The sequence below is a fragment of the Acipenser ruthenus genome, chromosome 5, assembly GCF_902713425.1.
Source record: "Acipenser ruthenus chromosome 5, fAciRut3.2 maternal haplotype, whole genome shotgun sequence".
Lineage (NCBI taxonomy): Eukaryota > Metazoa > Chordata > Actinopteri > Acipenseriformes > Acipenseridae > Acipenser > Acipenser ruthenus.
Window position 1 is genome coordinate 33248957 of NC_081193.1, and position 18870 is coordinate 33267826.

Here is an 18870-nt window from a genome sequence, read left to right on the forward strand (position 1 = left end):
GGGGGGGGGGGTGTACCATGGCTATCCCTCACTAAATTATAAGGTCCAGTTAATAAAAGGGGGTCTTACAATGCCAAACTTGAAATACTATAATTTTGCCTTCTCTTTAACTCAAATAGCTTCTTTGAGAAACACAAGGAATGAAAGACCAGATTGTGTAAATATTGAAGCAAAGATGCAAATACCCTTTTCCCCACATGATTACTTGGAACAGGAACAGCCTGAGCAAATGCATTCTAATCCTGTTATAGATCATACTGTTTCAGCCTGGGCACAGGCACATGGATTGTTCAAAGAGTCAATTGGAATGCATCAAGACTCTCCAATATGGAAAAATCCTAAAATTAAGATAGGAGGTTAAAGTGTGAATTAGGGAATTTGGCAAAAATGGGCATATATTATATTAAAGACTTATACACAGAAGGACATTCTGACACTTTTGAATTAATACAAAATAAGTACAACATTCCTAGAACTGACTTCTGGAGGTACCTGGAGCTACATCACTGCCTAAGGGGTTTGTTAGGGATCGGTCTGAAAATGCCACAGGCTTCATCAGTAGTTAAAGTTTTAAATTAGTGGATGAGTAAGTCCCACCAAGCTTCTGGTATACATTCCTGTTTAATAGATAATACATAATAGATAAACAGCGTGGGAGCGGGGCCTCTGTATTACACAGGAGGACTGGGAAAATCTCCTTGTTAATATGAATAGACCCATGAAAGAAGCACAACTTAAATGAATACAGTTTAAAATACTACATAGGTTGTACTGGACGCCATCAAAAAATGTATAGTGGAACTGAAGGACTCGCAATATTGGAGATGTACACAGAGTGTTGGACATGTGGTACATGTGCTGTGGAATTGCACACTTGTAACAGTCTTCCGGAGGAAGGTTCTCGAGACGATCAGCTCTGTGATTGGGATAAAAGTTAACGCTGACCAGGCACTCTGTCTTGTACACAAAGATCATTTTGAGGAAGGATGGAGGGTAAAATATTTAATTAGGTTGTGCTGGCAGTTGCAACAGCTAAAAGAGTTAATTTGCCCTACTGGAAAGATCAAACCCCAATCCCTTATGAGGAATGGTACAATACCTTAGCTGAGACAGCATCTTATGAAAGACTGATATACAAAATACAAAACAGAAGGCAGGTGTTTGAAGAGGGGTGGAATCCCTTTTTAGTCAGGGTGCACAGGGTACAGAAACAAAAAAACAGAACCTAGAAGCAGTATAAGTTAGATTACTAGGAACTTATTTTCTTGTACCACTCCAACCAGTTCAAGTTCAAGATAAGACTCACTATTGGTAAACTTAAGAGATAGACATAATGATACCATTGCTCTGGGGGTGGGAGGGTGAAGGTGTTTTATTTTTTCTTTTATTGCTGTGGGGTTGATGGAGGGGGGACATAAATGTGGAAAATGTACAGTGCTGTATGTTTACAAATGTTCCATTTAATGTATATTTCTACAACAATAAAAAAAATTATATGACGGAATTTGAAAACATAGGCGTCTTCTGAGGCATGTGAAATAAAATCGATTTAAAAGTAAAATATGCCTTTTAATATTCTTACAGGATTACAGGAAATAATATATAATTATTTTCTTAATGTACACCATGAACCTAGTAAGTTACTTAGGTTTTGAATGTTACTCCCATGAAGATAAAAATTAAAGTCATGCTTGTGTCATCATCCTAGCAACATAAAGTTTTGTCGTGTTAAATTAAACTCTTCATAAATCCAATTGGATTCAGAAGTTGATTGACCTTCCTACGAGAGACGAAATGGCACTCATAGTAATTAATTATACGATAAAAGTCTAGCTGGAACTTTGAATTACGAGAAGCTCTTAAACAACAACAGCAATCACTATTGCTGATCTTAATGTACCATTTTTTTTATCTCTTTACTGGTGGAACAATCAATGTTCTATGAGAACATAATTAGTACATGTTGTCGATTCATCTAGTGAAAAGGTCTCACAGATTCATCTGCAACTGCAGTAGCACCTTCAGCTTTAGGTTGCTGGTTGGCTGTTGCTGTAAGCTTTTGAATGGTAAAGAGGGCATCTTGTGTTTCCACTTTTTAGAACACGGTTTAATTTGCTTTTTAATCTGAATTCCTTTTTGAGAAAAAGGAGTTTAAATAAGGATTTTTATTAGTTTGGCTAGTGTTTCAATAATACATGTGCTGCATTTATTTAAAAGGAAGATGTTCCTGGAACATCCTTTTGAAAGAGTTGTTAATTAATAGAGTTGACTTCAGCAGTCCATGAGCAGAAGCACTATTGATGCGCCAGAGGGCATGCATGTTCCCAGAGCAAACCAGACAATTTGACAACATAGTATAAATTGGTGAAAAAAGGCAATGTTAGAAAAAACAATTTTAATTTTAAGTTTAATTAATAATGTATTTTAATGTCCCACTTGATTCTTTAATTTGTTAGAATTTGTTTGAAGTAACTATTTATCAGTGATGCAGTCAACACTAGTTCCTATTATCAACCCTGTCTGTTCATGATACCGCTGACCCTGATCATGATGAATTCTTGTTCAGTCTGACGTTCAGTATGAGTAAGTGTTGAATGTGTGATTCAATCAATCAATCAATCAATCAATCTTTATTTATTATAGCGCCCTATAATATAATACTATTAAAATGTCAGTTTAAAACAGAATCCATCAGGCAACAGGAATAAAAAAGTTAATACAATAAAACAGAACAATAAAAGGTGCAGACAAGTAATGTTTAAGATAAATAGGCTAGGCTGTAAAAATAGTCTTGTTTTAAAAACAGCAGTGGTTGATGCTTCTCTTATGGAATGAGGCAGTTTATTGCAAAGTTTAGGAGCCCTATAGCTGAAAGCTCCAACGCCTGTATTCTTAAAAAAAAAAATCTTTGCGAGAGTGAGCAATCCAGCATCCTGTGATCTGAGTGGTCATCTGGGAACATAAAGGATCAACAAGTCATTCAAATAAGACGGGACTGAAGTATTTATGGTTTTGTAGGTTATTAGCAGGACCTTAAACTCAATCCTGAACTGAACTGGAAGCCAGTGTAGGGATGCTAAGATAGGCATGTTATGTTATGTATATGTTTTTTGTTAAGACCCTAGCAGCTGCATTTTGCACAACAATCGGGATAAGACATAACTTGAAACACCAGTAAACAGGGCATTGCAGTAATCAATTCTGGATGATACAAAAGCATTAAGTCATGTTTACTTCATATGAATCAACATGTCATTACTAAGTAGTTACTGTAGTACGTAATTAGATTGTTATTAATGGAACCTAAAATACCCCTCCACCCCCCTACAAAAATCATCACTTAACAAGGTTTTTCTTGCTTAAAAATATATATATATATATATCCCAAAACTAAAACAGCCTTCTTTGCTCACTGGGTTATTTTTCTATTCTGTAATTTTGTTTTAATTATTACCAACAAGGTTTAAACAATGGGTCTACTCCTAAGCAACTACTCAGGGGAAAAGTTGCATAACAAAGTTTATATTGACCCAATCACTTAAAGTGTTACAGAAAACCTTGCAGTTTGCATGGAACACGATTGTTTACCTTTGCTGTATCCTGCATGGTCTGTATCACAGCAATGTCATAACAATCAGGATTATTTTTAAGATATACAGTCAATTCTCGTTAATATGAATTTCAAGGGACCAGCAAAAAAAATGTGTCTTATCAGTAATTCGTATTATCAGGAACCTAAAATCAAATGCAAACTGTCAGTTTTTATTCATTACAGTAACACTGAAATCAATTTTCAGAACAATGAAAGGTATTATACATTTAAAAGTACTTTTATTGAAAATACAGCTGTAAGTGAACTTTTAAAAGTATACATTGCAAATGAACTGCACTTGAAATCTGTATGTTCCATTCTGATCAGAGCTTTTTGTAAACAACAAAAGCAAGGCTTCCTCGACATCAGGATATTGAGCAAATCAGAAACACTGACGACTTGCATCCACAGTTTGCTGTTCATAAACCTGTATTATTGAATCCCATTTTTTTTAGAATGGTTAACAAAGTGTTTATGGGAATATTGAAATCTGTAGCAACATCTTTCTTTTTCTTGAACGCAAGGATAGTGCACGGTTTTGCGTGAGCATTATGGCAGCTCAAATGCATCATAGGATCTGCAGTGCCCAAACAGCACTAAAGTACAGTCAGTACAGAGGCGCTAATGCAGATACAAGTTAATATTATTATTGCAACTGTGGTACCATATGGTTTTTAAAATGTGGAAAGCCACTGACTTAAAGCATTGTTATTATGACTATTATTATATGGTATTTCCGGCAGTACAGTAGATGGGGATCACTGTATTCTTGGTTTTGGAATCAGAAATGTATTCATGGAGTTTTTGGAATGAAAAGGAATCAAAGGTGGAAGAGTTAAAGGTGGAAGAAAGGCTTGAGCATGTTAAGAAGGTGGATTTTCTGGGGTGAGATTAGATTGCAATTAGAATGCCTTTTGATGCAGGGCATTTAATTGACAGCAACCAGTTTCCTTAGAGCAAATGGTTAAGAGGAATACAGAACAACTGCTAATTGTAAATTGGGAAGGCACACCACTGACCTTTAGACAGAGCCAAAAGCCACCTCTGCTACATCAAAAATACAAGAATGAGAGTAGAAGAGGGTGGCTGTGCAGGAGAACAGATGACTGACCTTGCATAACCACAGCGGGAGGGCAATGGCTTAGCATTCCCCTTCCTAGGACTGTCTGTAGAAAACCATTTTTAGCAGAAGAAATTCTAATTTTCACTGAGTATCAGAAACAAGATACAGTAAACAATGATGATTTTAGCAGCTCTATGATAAAGAATGTCAAGCATTTGGAATGAACATTCTGGAGAAGAATGGTAAAGTATATATACATTAAATATACTGTTGTAGAACAAATCAATGAAAGCAGTAGAATTGTATTTTAGAATTAATAAAACATTATATATATATATATATATAAATATAAATTAGAGGTCGGCACAGGTAGAAAATCCGGAAACGGGTACCCGCCGTGAAAAACACCCCGGTACCCGGATCTTTTTTGGGTAATGATTAGAAGAAAAAAAAAAGAAAAACATATATTAAAGTTTTAAGTGCATTACACATATTTAAATACTATATAGTACACATACATTTAGTCCCTTCAGATCTGTAGACTTGTGTAACCTTTTTCAGTACTGGAAACATCGAAATAATAATAATAACAACAACTAGAACTGCCAGGCAGTTTTACGGCTTCCAAGCTCCATGCCAGTTGGAAATTTTGGCAAGCTGTAGCATTGCAGCACAAGTGTCAACAACAGATCAGTTTTATGGAGCAGTTTCAATTCAAAATAATGCATTAGTTCATTATCTCACAATGCTTTATAACTTTAAACACCATGTACTGTGATACTTGAAATGTATTTGCTTACGATTGTAACTCGCCCTGGATAAGGGCGTCTGCTAAGAAATAAATAATAATAATAATAATAATAATAATAATAATAATAATAATAATAATAATCATGACCCTATCTACACACTGTAAGGAGTTATAAGCTCATTTCACATTTAACCTTAAGAAGAGGTCAAAGGTCATGATCAAGGTAATTTTTTAGTAGGACATATATGGGTTCCTAAATGTGTTATATAGTAACCATAACCCTATGTACATTGTAAGGAATTACAAGCTAGTTTTACATTTGACCTTAGCCAGGCTATTCCTAATCTACATTAATGACTTAGATTCTAGACAGCATTCAGAACTGGGCAGACACGTGGCAAATGACATTTAATATAGAAAAGGTGCTGCACACAGACAATACAAATGTCCGTTATAAATACCATATGGGAGATACTGAAATTGAAGAAGGAATCTATGAAAAAGATCTAGGAGTTTATGTTGACTCAGAAATGTCTTCATCTAGACAATGTGGGGAAGCTATAAAAAAGGCCAACAAAATGCTCGGATATATAGTGAAAAGTGTTGAATTTAAATCAGGGGAAGTAATGTTAAAACTTTACAAGGCATTAGTAAGACCTCATCTAGAATATTGTGCTGAGTTCTGGTCACCTCACTAGAAAAAGGATATTGCTGCTCTAGAAAGAGTGCAAAGGAGAGCGACCAGAATTATTCCTGGTTTAAAAAGGCATGTCATATGCAGACAGGCTAAAAGAATTGAATGTGTTCAGTATTGAACAAAGAAGACTATGCGGCGATCTGATTCAAGCATTCCAAATTTTAAAAGGCCAGAGTTGTAATGACTCGACTCGAAATCATGTCACAATTTTTCGTGACTCGACTCGAGTCACTGCCATAAAATGATTTGACTTGAGTCCCTTCAAGCAAAGACTAGACTCGACTCCCGGCTCAAAGACGTGACTCCATCTGACTCGAGTTATTGCCTTTATGATAAAATCAATAACAAACATTTCATTTTCATTACATGCAGCCCCTCTCTAACACACACAGTCATCTTGTCATTTTGCACATAAACAGGTTCCTGACATGGTTGATAAGACCATTGCTAAGGAAACAGAAAACACCTTTCTAGCCTATAGCACCGTTCTGTGATCATAAAGTCACAAGCAGCAGGGATCTCCGGAATCAAAATGTGTAGGTGGAAAGCAAAGGCAGATTTGTGATCACTGATCACAGAAAATCCTGAGGAAAATAGTGATTTTTGAGTTTTGTCACAGACACGAAAAAACAAGACAACAACATGGAGAGTACACTAAAAGTACCTACAGTGGTAGAGTTAGCCTTTAATAATTATAGTCGACTGGGAGAGAAACAAGCAGGCTGCATCCTGCGAGCACTGTAAAGCGACAATAAGTGACAAGCTGGGAACATCATCCAACTTCAGCTGACATCTGAAGACTAAACACCCTGACTTTTTTTAATGCATTAGGCCTACTTTCTGTGAATAAACTGCATTCAAAACATAGCACCTGTAACTGCCACTAATTTATACCGGTAGATTTTTTGTTTTTTTCAAGGGCTAAAATGAGAATCTGAATTAATTAAAAACTCACAATGCAGCAGCGGTATTTTTCCAAAATGAGTAGATAGTCGATATGATATTTAAAAAAAATAAAAAAAATAATGCCAGGGCAAATTAAACAACACGGCAGTAAAAGCACTGATTAAGAGTTGTTTTTCAGGTTTTGTTTTCACACAAATAAAGGTAATGAATGTATGAAAAACGTTTCTAATAAGTACAATTTTGCCCAGTGAAAGCTTGAAAAGTAAATACTCGGGAAGTATTTGGTGCTCACTATTCTCTTTAGTGTATGTATGCATGTTTGAATGTACTGTATGTATTTATGGACACCATATCTCTTAAGGGAGTTGGTAATGTGTAGCTCATTTTAAATTTCCCTTTAAATCCAATTCTGAATAAAACATTGTTTACAGTACACGTTTGTTAAGCTAATGCAAACTAATAACAACTAGAAACACTTGGAAGTTTTGACTTGCCTTTATAATCGTTATGCCATTAGGACTCCAGCCACCTTTTTATGTTTTGTGCTTTTGTCTGCAGTTTGATACTTGTAAATAAGAACAGTTAATGACAGAACAGGTACCCCCCCACCCACAAAAAAATAATTAATTAATTAATTTAATTAATTAATAATAATTTGGGGTGGCTTTGCAGACCCTGATTAACACTAGTCCTGGATTTGCTTACTTAAACTAATATTAGGTAGTCCAAGGTCACTGCTAATCAGGGTCTGTGAAACTAGAGGTTTATGAAGGCTTAATTATTATTATTTTTTTTTTTTTTTATTTCCAGTCACTTTATACTTTAACATACATATACATAAAACTTTAAGTTAAAGCTTTATGTATGTTAAAGTATAAGAGGTGACTGGAGAGAGTTTAAAAGATTCATTTGTTTTGTATTTTTTTCAGTACAGTATTATGTTTTGTTATGCCATTAGGACTCCAACACACACCTTTTTATTATGTGTTGTGCTTTTGTGAAACAGTATCTGTTACTTACAAATGTCTACACTGTAAAAAATGATAAGTTGAGATAACTTAAGAATTTTATGTAACCTGCTGCCTTAATTTTTAAGTTATCTCAACTCAGGAGAAGTTGAGTTATGTTAAATTGGATTGTTAAGCTCTCTGAACAAGCCTAAAAGCTCAGACTAAATGCAAACTTAAGTTGTGTCAACTAATCACTTTTAGCTTTTAGAGCAAGATTCATGTTCATTCTACATAAGATTATATATTCAATTAAGTTATTTCTTTTAGTTGTGAAAACTTAATTTAATGTAACCCGATGGCTTGATATTTTAAGTTATCTCAACTCAAGAGGTTTCATTTTACATTCAATTAACTTATTTTCTTCTGTGCATTAACATTACTGTATAATTGGAAAGTTTGTAGAACAAAGATAAATTATGCAAACTTTAATCCAGTTATTAATTTAGAAACTAAGTAGCCCCAGCAAATTATTTCCTGCTTGAAGTTATAATCTTATCTAACTTCCTCACCCATGAGTAAAACCAACTTGAACAAAATGCCTTAACACAAGGTACAACCAACATGTTTGATTTTTCATTTTCAGCCTTAGGTAGAAAACATGTTTTTAGAGTCGCAGGAACAGTTTTTCATTCCTCCTGTTATTAGCTCAGAGCCTCCACTTATTCAAGTTTACCATGGTGAATTTGTCATAGTGTTTTCACACTTTTAAAATGGTTTTACTTTTACCATGGTTTCCTACTGTTTCAACAAGCTTTCACTGTGCTTTACTGTACTGTATCATGGGAATACCATGATATACTATAATAGATGTTTAAGAAATGTTTACTATCATACACCATGGTTAACCATGGTCCAGTAGGGGCTCCCGAGTGGCGCATCCAGAAAAAGCACTCGCTAGAGTGCAGGATGCGCTCTATAGCCTGGACGTCGCCTGTTCGAGTCCAGGCTATTCCACAGCCGACCATGGACGGGAGCTCCCAGGGGGCGGCGCTCAATTGGCCGAGCGTCGTCCGGGGGGAGGGAGGGTTAGGTCGGCCAGGGTGTCCTTGGCTCACCGTGCAGCAGTGACCCCTGTAGTCTGGCCGGGCGCCTGCGGGCTTGCCTGTAAGCTGCCCAGAGCTGCGTTGTCCTCCGACACTGTAGCTCTGAGGCGGCTGCACGGTGAGTTCGCAGTGTGTAAAGAAGCGGGCGGCTGACGACACACGCTTCGGAGGACAGCGTGTGTTCATCTTCGCCCCTCCCGAGTCAGCGCAGGGGTGGTAGCGGTGAGCTGAGCCTAAAAAATAATTGGGCATTTCAAATTGGGGAGAAAATAATAAAAACTAATTGGCAACGACTAAATTATAAAAAAAAAAAAAAAAAAAAAAAAACATGGTCCAGTACAGTAAAGCACAGTGAAAGCATGTTAAAACAGTAGTAAACCATGGTAAAAGTAAAGCAAAACCATGGTAAAAATGCAAAAACACTATGAAAAATTCACCATGGTAAACTTGAATAAGGGTCAGACTAACACATCTTCATTAAAACATTACACAAGTTTTCAGTAGTGACATAAATGTGTTACAAAAACATTGCCAAACAACTCCCTTCTTTTAAAAGGTTTACAGTTCCATTTAAAGGGTTTCAAGACCAGGATAATGCAGTTTATGAACATAAACAACAGTCAGAATATGTTTATTCCGCTTGTCAGTCACATACAGGACAACTTAAGGTTTTTGCTCCAGTGCAAAATGTGCTGTTTTAGCTATTAAATAAAACCAATGACAAAAAGTTTAGCACTAATTACTAAAACATAAGAGAAAGTTGGTATCGTGAATGTTGCTGGCCAGTGCTCCACCCACTTGTTTAGCACCTGTGAGGGTGAGGGCCCAGAATCTAATGACTGAGAGGAAGATAGACTTTCTGTGTCTAAGGTAAAATCTGACACATCCCAATCATCTGTGAATAAATGCCAAATTACTTTAAGCGTTGCCTTCTCTGCTGGTAGATCTGCTAGGCTTGTCAAATTATAAAGTTAATTCATAAAATCAGGAACTGCATACTGTAATTTGAAATTTTCCTTGAGCTGAAGCTTGTCTTTTATTATTGCATGGAGTTCATCCACTGAACCTGGGAGTTCATCTAAAGAAAGTTTCCTGATATCGTCTGCTCCTATTATGATCCAGAACAGCATTGTACTTGGACAACTTGGAAAAGAAAAAACAGACATTAAAAAAGATTAGTTTAAAGGGTCTCTAAATGTTCCCATGTGTTGTTACATACAACTGTTTAGATCTGTGTATTGTTTACATTTTTTTTTTTGCACATCTTGACTTTTTTTACACTTTAAATTGCATTTCCAGTCATCCTGTCATTAACATGTGTTTGGAGGAGGATGACAGGGAAATGTAGTCCTGATCAGATACACAAGGAGCCATCTTGGAAACAGGGCCAGAGTGGACTGGAATTTAAAAGTGTAAGAAAGTGGTCAAGATGTAAAAAAAAAAAAAAATAATAATTAAAATAATACACAGACCTAACAATAAAATAAAACCACATTTATATACCCTTTAAATAATAGGCATTTAGTGGTTAAATACAAAGCTTTCATTCTAGTTAGATTTTCAATATGAAGACATTTCAGATTTGCCTGTGATATTTTAGGGATTCACAATTTATGAACTTTTACACTTCAAGATGTAAAAACGATAAGTAATCCAAAATATAATTATTAAGGGCCATCACTGAGCTCATATGATCTAAAGTGTTCAATGTACCAAGAAGAAAGCTTCTGAACAATAAATTATACCTCTTTGGCTACTATCAGTATTTTCAAAATTTTAGCAAAGATACAATCATACCTTCAGCATAACTGGTTCCATGCAAACATGCACTACTAGCTAGAGACACAGTACTGTGGTATCTGTATTTCTGCTCAACAGCAAGCTTCATTGGCTTTTCCAAAGAACAGATTTTTATGGTTGATACTTTACCAACCAGTAGCGGTGGTTTGGAAAAGCTTGGAGAGTCTAGATTATAAGATACCATGAGTTGATGCTTTGTAACTAAAGTCATAAGGATGTTTTTAAAATTCTGTGTGTCACTGTGACAGGTTGACCGGGGTAAGGAGACTCAGAGTCAAGATGTGCAGGGAAAATAAAAGACTTTTAATTAAACAAAATACACAAAACAAAAGGCACAATGGCCAACCAAAAAGACAAACACAAAAACAAACTCTAAACAAACTATACCAAAAATAACTCTTACAAACACTCACCAACTAACATACCCAACCACTCCCTTATATACAGGTGCCTGGGCTAATTGGGCAATTCGCACCTCATTAGCCCAGGCACATTCCACACATTCCTCACACAAACTCACTGAACCACACCCCAAACTCACTCTAAACAATACAAAAAACACAAAACCACCACAAAATAGGCTGCACCCCATCACAGTCACGCACAGTCTTTAAAAAAAACAAAAAAAAACAATAAAAACTGTAGTCCACACATCAACCAAAGGCCCAAAGCAGCAAATCAGATGTGGATAATGCTCAATGAAGTGGTGTTTTGGTCGTAATCTTAGATCAGGAAAGACCTCAGCCAGCAGTTGCCTATGATCAGAAATGTTTGTTTCTAAGTAAGAGACAGTTTCTTCAGTAAACTTTGAGGGAGCTACACGCTCGACAATGTCTTTGAGATCCATTAATGTCTTCTCATTTTCTGGTACATCTGTACCAATCATGAAAGGTAATAGCCTTAACAATGTCCAGTTTTCATGTCCATTGCCTCCTATTGTTCCTTTTGATGAAAATGTCTTTGTAATTTTCTGTGGTCGGTTTATTCTATCCAAGCACTTATATGGAAAAGATTGTATAATAGCATTCAGGCTATCTAGCGTGAAATATTTATTTGAAATCAGTTTCTGCAAGTACAAAGATAACTCTACAGGGACAACACCTTCACAAAGGTTGTGTGGGATATCTGGAAGAAACACACTTTGCTTAAGGTGCTTGCTTAAAACACACTCTCTCTTCATACCATTCAAACTCTGCAACTTTCCATCTTTTTGAACTTCACATGCATAAGTGTCATGTGACTCAGGGGTCCTCAACACAAACTTTCCCTGCCTCACCTCAGTTGTCTGTATATTAGTGCGGGTAGCTAAACAAAATCTACAAAACCTTTCAACACTAAAATTTCCTTGAAATCAGCAAGTCCATGTGCTCCAAGATTAACAGCCAACACATATAATACAGTTCCCTTAATTCATTTTCCTAGAGAATGAATGAATTATCCTTCCTATTCAAGTGTCCTTAGGTCTTTAAGCAATGGTTCAAAATATTTTTCATAACCAAAATCCTGTACATCATTGTTCTTACAAAAGAGAGCCAGTTGGATTGACTGTAGACAAGAGCGAAATTTCACAGGCAAATTTAAAATGACCCAATAAACAGCAGTTGTTTTATGTTTTTTCTTGATGTACCTAATGGGTTGACAATTTCAAATTAATCTGTATACAATCCAAGTGCAACCTTGAAGTCACCTTCACCTAGAAGTTTGTTTTCTTTGTAGTACTGCCCATCACGAAAAGATGTATACTGTCCTGGTTCAACCACTTCAGTGGAAAATATCTTATCCAAGACATCAGATCGATTTAACAGATGATTTAAGAGTTTCAATATAGGGATGTAAACAAATGTCTTTTTTCTGAGCTCTATTTAAAAAACTCAATTGGTTCAATTAGAGTGAAGTTATTTTTGTAGTATGTACTCCTTCAGTAGTCAGTGGCAAGAGGGCAGTAATTAAAAGTTGTTGAGACAACAGGATTAGTTTTGTGGATTGTTTCTATTATCTCTCTAATGACAGACTGGTGAACATTACAGTTGTGCTTCTCTGCAATGCCTTCTATTGTCTGCTGGGTATGAAATGTAGACAACACCACCATATAATTGATTTCTTCAGTTACCTCCTGTGTTGCTTTTTTTTAGACATGTAAAACAGGTTGCATCTGTAGAAACAATGATGCTAGTTTATGTTCAAGTGACTCCTGCAAGTCTTCAGATTCAATATCACTATTTTCTGATGTCAGAAATGCAAGATCTTGTACTAAATGTACTCCAAAATCAGTTTCTTGATTGTTGGCAAAACTTTGCCGACTACAATTAGAAATGAGTTCATCTCTAAAGTCCTCTAGAGAAAAGGAATTGTGACTTCTGCTTTTGTGAGAGGAAAAAGTGGAATATACACTGGACTCAAAAGCACATGTTGAAAAGGGCATTTTACAATTTCATGTTTTTTTTTTTTTTTTAAATGCATTCCCAAATGAATAAAGTATTGTTTCTGACTACACACCTCACAAAAATCACATATCTCACAACAGAAAGATGCACTCACTGCTTCTGGCCTACTTCTACCATGGTATCTGCTCAGGCATGTCTTAAATGGTCCTTTTGTTCTAAAAGAACACACTCTCGATACAAACATGGCAATGGACATGTCCTCCCATAATGCCCATGTTTAAGTTTATAATGTCTAAGAAGGATCCCTTGATTGGTCAATGAAAATGTGCAGTACTTACAGTTCCACTGCATCGATTTAAGGTACGAGTACAGATGTTCTTTCTTCTTCTTTCTGACAAGCTTCTGCAGAAAAGAAAAACAAGCTTTGAATCACACACTGATCAGCTTACAAGCAGCTTAGGACAATAAATAACTTATTTGTACCATAATAAATTGACAAAGGAATATATTTGCAAAAAAAAAAATCACTGCAACAATGATTTATGTTAATTTAATATACTTTATAATCTGACAGATTTGTTTATTTATTTTTTAATTTTACAGTACACACCTGGAATACCAAGAAAAAACAATTTTTAACTATCTCTGGCAAGATGTACTAGGTAACAAATTGTCTTCTGTTTAGCAGATAGGACTTGAACCACTGAAGAGCAGTGCCAAAAACACCAATGCAGTTCCCTAAACGATATAAAATAACATCATGATTAACAGTGTCAAATGCTGCTCTGAGGTCCAAGAGTACAAGAACAGATGGAGAGCCTGAATCTGCAGCCATCAATAAGTTATTTACCACTTTAACTAAGGCTGTTTCCGTGCTGTGTAAAGGTCTAAAACCGGACTGAAAAGGTTCATAGAGCTCATTAGACATTAGATGCGACTGAAGTTGAGACGCTACCACCCATTCTAAAAATGTTTCCAAAAAAGGTCAATTTGAAATTGGCCTGAAGTTGCACAGCACATTAATAATGCTAATAACAAAGAGACACACAGCTGAGAAACAAGGTTTGATTAAGGAAGTGGGAATAGGGTCTTAAGAGCAGGTGGTAGGTTTTAAACTAATTCAGACAGACCAAAAGGGGTAACACAAAATCAGTTAAAACACTCCCAGTGAAAACAGGAGGAGGATCAATAATTAAAGAAGCAACAGTGTGTGAAGACACAATTTGAGATCTAATATTGTCAATTTTCTTTTGAAAGATATCCAGGAAACTATTGGATTGATCGTTAGATGCCAGCAAAGAAACATTACCCGCTGGCTCTAGCATATGATGAATAGTAGAAAAGAGCAGCCTAGGATTACCAACGCCTCCTTTAATAAGGTTAGAAAGAAATAAGGCTCTAGCTGACTTCAAAGCAGCGGCATAAGCTAGTTGATGTTGCTTAAAAGCCTGCAAATGAACAGTAAGACCAGTCTTCCTCTACAAACGCTCAAATGTGCGTCCTGCTGCTTTCATTGAGCGTAACTCAGCAGCATACCAGGGAGAAGAGTGAGAAAATGATACAAAGCGAGTTTTTTCGGGAGCAAAAAAGTCCAAGACGTCGCCAAGAGTATGATTGTAAAACTCGAACAAATCATCCAAGGAACATGTCTGGAATTCACATAGGGAAGCATTGGCAACTGCCTCAGAAAACATAACTGTATTTAGTGATTTTAAATTACAAAATTTCATGACACGCTTGGTATTAGACAAGGTTAAAGGAGTAATCAGATCCAGCATAACAGCCATATGGTCAGAAATGCCAAGCTAACCCTAACCCTTACCCTGAATCATTCAATGCACAGAGCAACTACTTATAGGCAGTTTTTTCTATTCACTGAGCTGCGATATTTCCCCTCAGGCATTATTTGTGCATGGTTATTTAAAACCGTAAATGAATGGTGGAAATTTGACTTAAATGTGTTAAATTGTAGCGATTCACATGATTTCAGGATAAATTCAGCAGTTCCTGTAGGTTCCCTCTGCTGGGTAGTGCATTTATAAATGTTCCTTATGTGTTGATGTGGGCATGCTTGTGTAGGTATACATATGCATATGTATATATGCATATATGAGAGTTTAAGCTACATAGAAGGAGTAGCAATGTTACACTATAAAACAGTTTAACCTAAAAGTACCAAGTTACACACAACAAACTATGAAGAAGAATGCAGAAGACCTGTTTTGTCATGGCTGTTTTTGTATTTGGCTTTCTTATTCTTCTTCTTCTGTACTACTGGCATGTGGTAACTCATGATGGAATGTGATGTGGGTTGACAGTTTGGTTCAAGACACTGATTCATTTAGGAAGTGATATCCACGGGTAAAGGCAGGACAGAATTGTAAAGTTTACAGTACTCAATTTATTATTAAGAAAGGAGACATCCATCAAAGATTGATTTGACCGAATCTTTATTGCGTTTGACAGAAGGTCCTTTTTGGCCCGTGGCCTTGTGCATTCAGCTCTAGAGCTGCCTGTGTGCTGGCTGACTAAGATGAAAAATGGTTGTTGATGACGGCTATTGACAGCAAACAGGACAAGTGACACTCTGGGCCACGTTCCCCCGCCCCGTGTACTGGCTGATTGTGATGTAATGGTTATTGATTAATGACAGTCATACCATAAGAACATAAGAAAGATTACAAACGAGAGGAGGCCATTCAGCCCATCTTGCTCGTTTGGTTGTTAGTAGCTTATTGATCCCAGAATCATCAAGCAGCTTCTTGAAGGATCCCAGGGTGTCAGCTTCAACAACATTACTGGGGAGTTGGTTCCAGACCCTCACAATTCTCTGTAAAAAAGTGTCTCCTATTTTCTGTTCTGAATGCCCCTTTATCTAATCTCCATTTGTGACCCCTGGTCCTTGTTTCTTTTTTCAGGTCAAAAAAGTCCCCTGGGTCGACATTGTCTATACCTTTTAGGATTTTGAATGTTTGAATCAGATCGCTGCGTAGTCTTCTTTGTTCAAGACTGAATAGATTCAATTCTTTTAGCCTGTCTGCATATGACATGCCTTTTAAACCCGGGATAATTCTGGTTGCTCTTCTTTGCACTTTTTCTAGAGCAGCAATATCCTTTTTGTAACGAGGTGACCAGAACTGAACACAATATTCTAGGTGAGGTCTTACTAATGCATTGTAAAGTTTTAACATTACTTCCCTTGATTTAAATTCAACACTTCTCACAATATATCCAAGCATCTTGTTGGCCTTTTTTATAGCTTCCCCACATTGTCTAGATGAAGACATTTCTGAGTCAACATAAACTCCTAGGTCTTTTTCATAGTTCCCTTCTTCAATTTCAGCATCTCCCATATGATATTTATAATGCACATTTTTATTGCCTGCATGCAATACTTTACACTTTTCTCTATTAAATGTCATTTGCCATGTGTCTGCCCAATTCTGAATGCTGTCTAGATCATTTTGAATGACCTTTGCTGCTGCAACCGTGTTTGCCACTCCTCCTATTTTTGTGTCGTCTGCAAATTTAACAAGTTTGCTTACTATATCAGAATCTAAATCATTAATGTAGATTAGGAATAGCAGAGGACCTAATACTGATCCCTGTGGTACACCACTGGTTACCTCGCTCCATTTTGAGGTTTCTCCTCTAATCAGTACTTTCTGTTTTCTACATGTTAACCACTCCCTAATCCATGTGCATGCATTTCCTTGAATCCCTACTGCGTTCAGTTTGAGAATTAATCTTTTATGCGGGACTTTGTCAAAAGTTTGCTGGAAATCTAAATAAACCATGTCGTATGCTTTGCAATTAACCATTGTCAATGTTGCATCCTCAGAAAAGTCAAGCAGGTTAGTTAGACACGATCTCCATTTCCTACAACCATGCTGACTGTCTCCCAGGATACTGTTACCATATAGGTAATTTTCCATTTTAGATCTTATTATAGTGCCATTGGTCCTGCTTTGCTGTTCTGATAATATAATGTCTGATCTGATCAGGGAAGAGGCAACGAGATGGTTGACATTCAAAGAAAGTGGCACTGAAAGTGGAACGAGAATGAGCACCACCGCAACAGCTGCATGTACTGTATAATAAACACACCATTAGTTTGCTTGATGGTGTTGTCCACCGAAATCTGATATAGCTGGAGAACTAGATAATTTTACTTTTGAGAAGGGAGACCTCTAGTGGCAGAAACCGTCAACTGCTCAGAAAGGAAATACTCGACTTACGACAGTGAGCTTGATTTGTACCAGTGAGCTTGTAGCTTGCGACGAGCTTGTAGTTTACGGAGATAAAAAATCCTGCTGAATGAATTACCTGGTTGAGCTGCAGCAGATTGTACTGCTATGATCGCGTGCACACAATTAGAATATTAGTAAATGAGAAGGAGTTTGGTACTTAAACCCGAGTTAGTCCGCCTCACCCTCTTTCACTAGGGTGACCAAACGAAATTTTAGATTTCAGCAAAAAAAAATATATAAAAAAACTTTTGTAATTAGTTTTATTCTAACTTAAACATATATGAAATAAACATACCAAAAAATATTTTTAAACCTATAAAAAGGCTTTTTTATCTACCAAATTTAGCTTTTCTTTCTGACAGCGGCCATCTTGGATTTTTTTTTTTAAGCCCTGCCTACTTCAAGCTTTCTTTATTAAAATTCGTAATGTATTTGTACAGAAATAGTACCATTTAAAATAAAACAAATATAATCCTAGTTAAACGACTGCGTTAAACTGGAGTGTTGATGTTTTATACGTTTAAGCTGTCATCTTAAAAACAGCGTGTCCTAATATGGTCAGAGCATGCAGAGGGGCGGCACCAATGACAAAAATGTCAGACCGACAAAAATGTAGCTTGGTCATTTTTAAAGTCACGTGATTGCTTAAATAAATGCATCGAAAACCCAACTTAATGGCTTTTATAAAAGAGAACACATTATATAATTAATAAAATAAAAAACATACTGTATCAATTTTTAGAAATACATAGTAGTTAAAAATCCACGACGCGGCTGTGCTCAATTGCAAGTCCGACTGACAAAAATGTAGCTTAGTTATTCTTAAAGCCAATACAGAGGAATTTCTAGTGGAATCAATTACTAAATCTATTCATAATTTTGTACAGCTACTGATCTGCTGCTCCCCCTTACCATTCCTGGTTGTGGTTCTTGTCTTCATGGTCACTGTGCTGCTGCTGTCAAAGGCGCTCATTGTAGTGCTTTGAGTTCGCTACTGGTATCATGTAAAATGCTGCCGGTAGCTGTCAATGAGACGGTGATGCCACTCCATGTATAATATTAACGCCTTCATATCTAAAAAATAACCGATTCGATTGGCTAAATATTCAATGACGATAATACTGACACCTAAAACAACAAATCATGTAAATCTTACGATAGTCCTGATTGGTTTAGATAAAAACAAATATCCGAGTGATGAAGTCATTTTTTTTTCACATTTCTAAATGACCCACAAAGAAGGGTGCGCACAGACTGAAAGTTTAGACTTCTTCTTATTGAATATGCAAATATGAATCAAAATTGAGAGCTGACACATTCGATGCTACAGAGCTGCCGCTGTCACCATTGTTGAGCTATCATCACAGCGCTTTT

The 18870-nt window shown here is 36.4% G+C and overlaps 1 long non-coding RNA gene across 1 annotated transcript; it reads right to left on the reverse strand.

The window, feature by feature from the left end:
- Positions 1–9658: 9658 nt before the first annotated feature.
- LOC131737211 (uncharacterized) lies at positions 9659–18522 on the reverse strand. The gene is made up of 3 exons (XR_009328795.1): positions 18409–18522; positions 13585–13648; positions 9659–10205 (listed from the first exon to the last, which is right to left on the reverse strand). It is a non-coding gene; the product is annotated as an uncharacterized LOC131737211 (long non-coding RNA).
- Between the last annotated feature and the right edge of the window lie 348 nt (positions 18523–18870).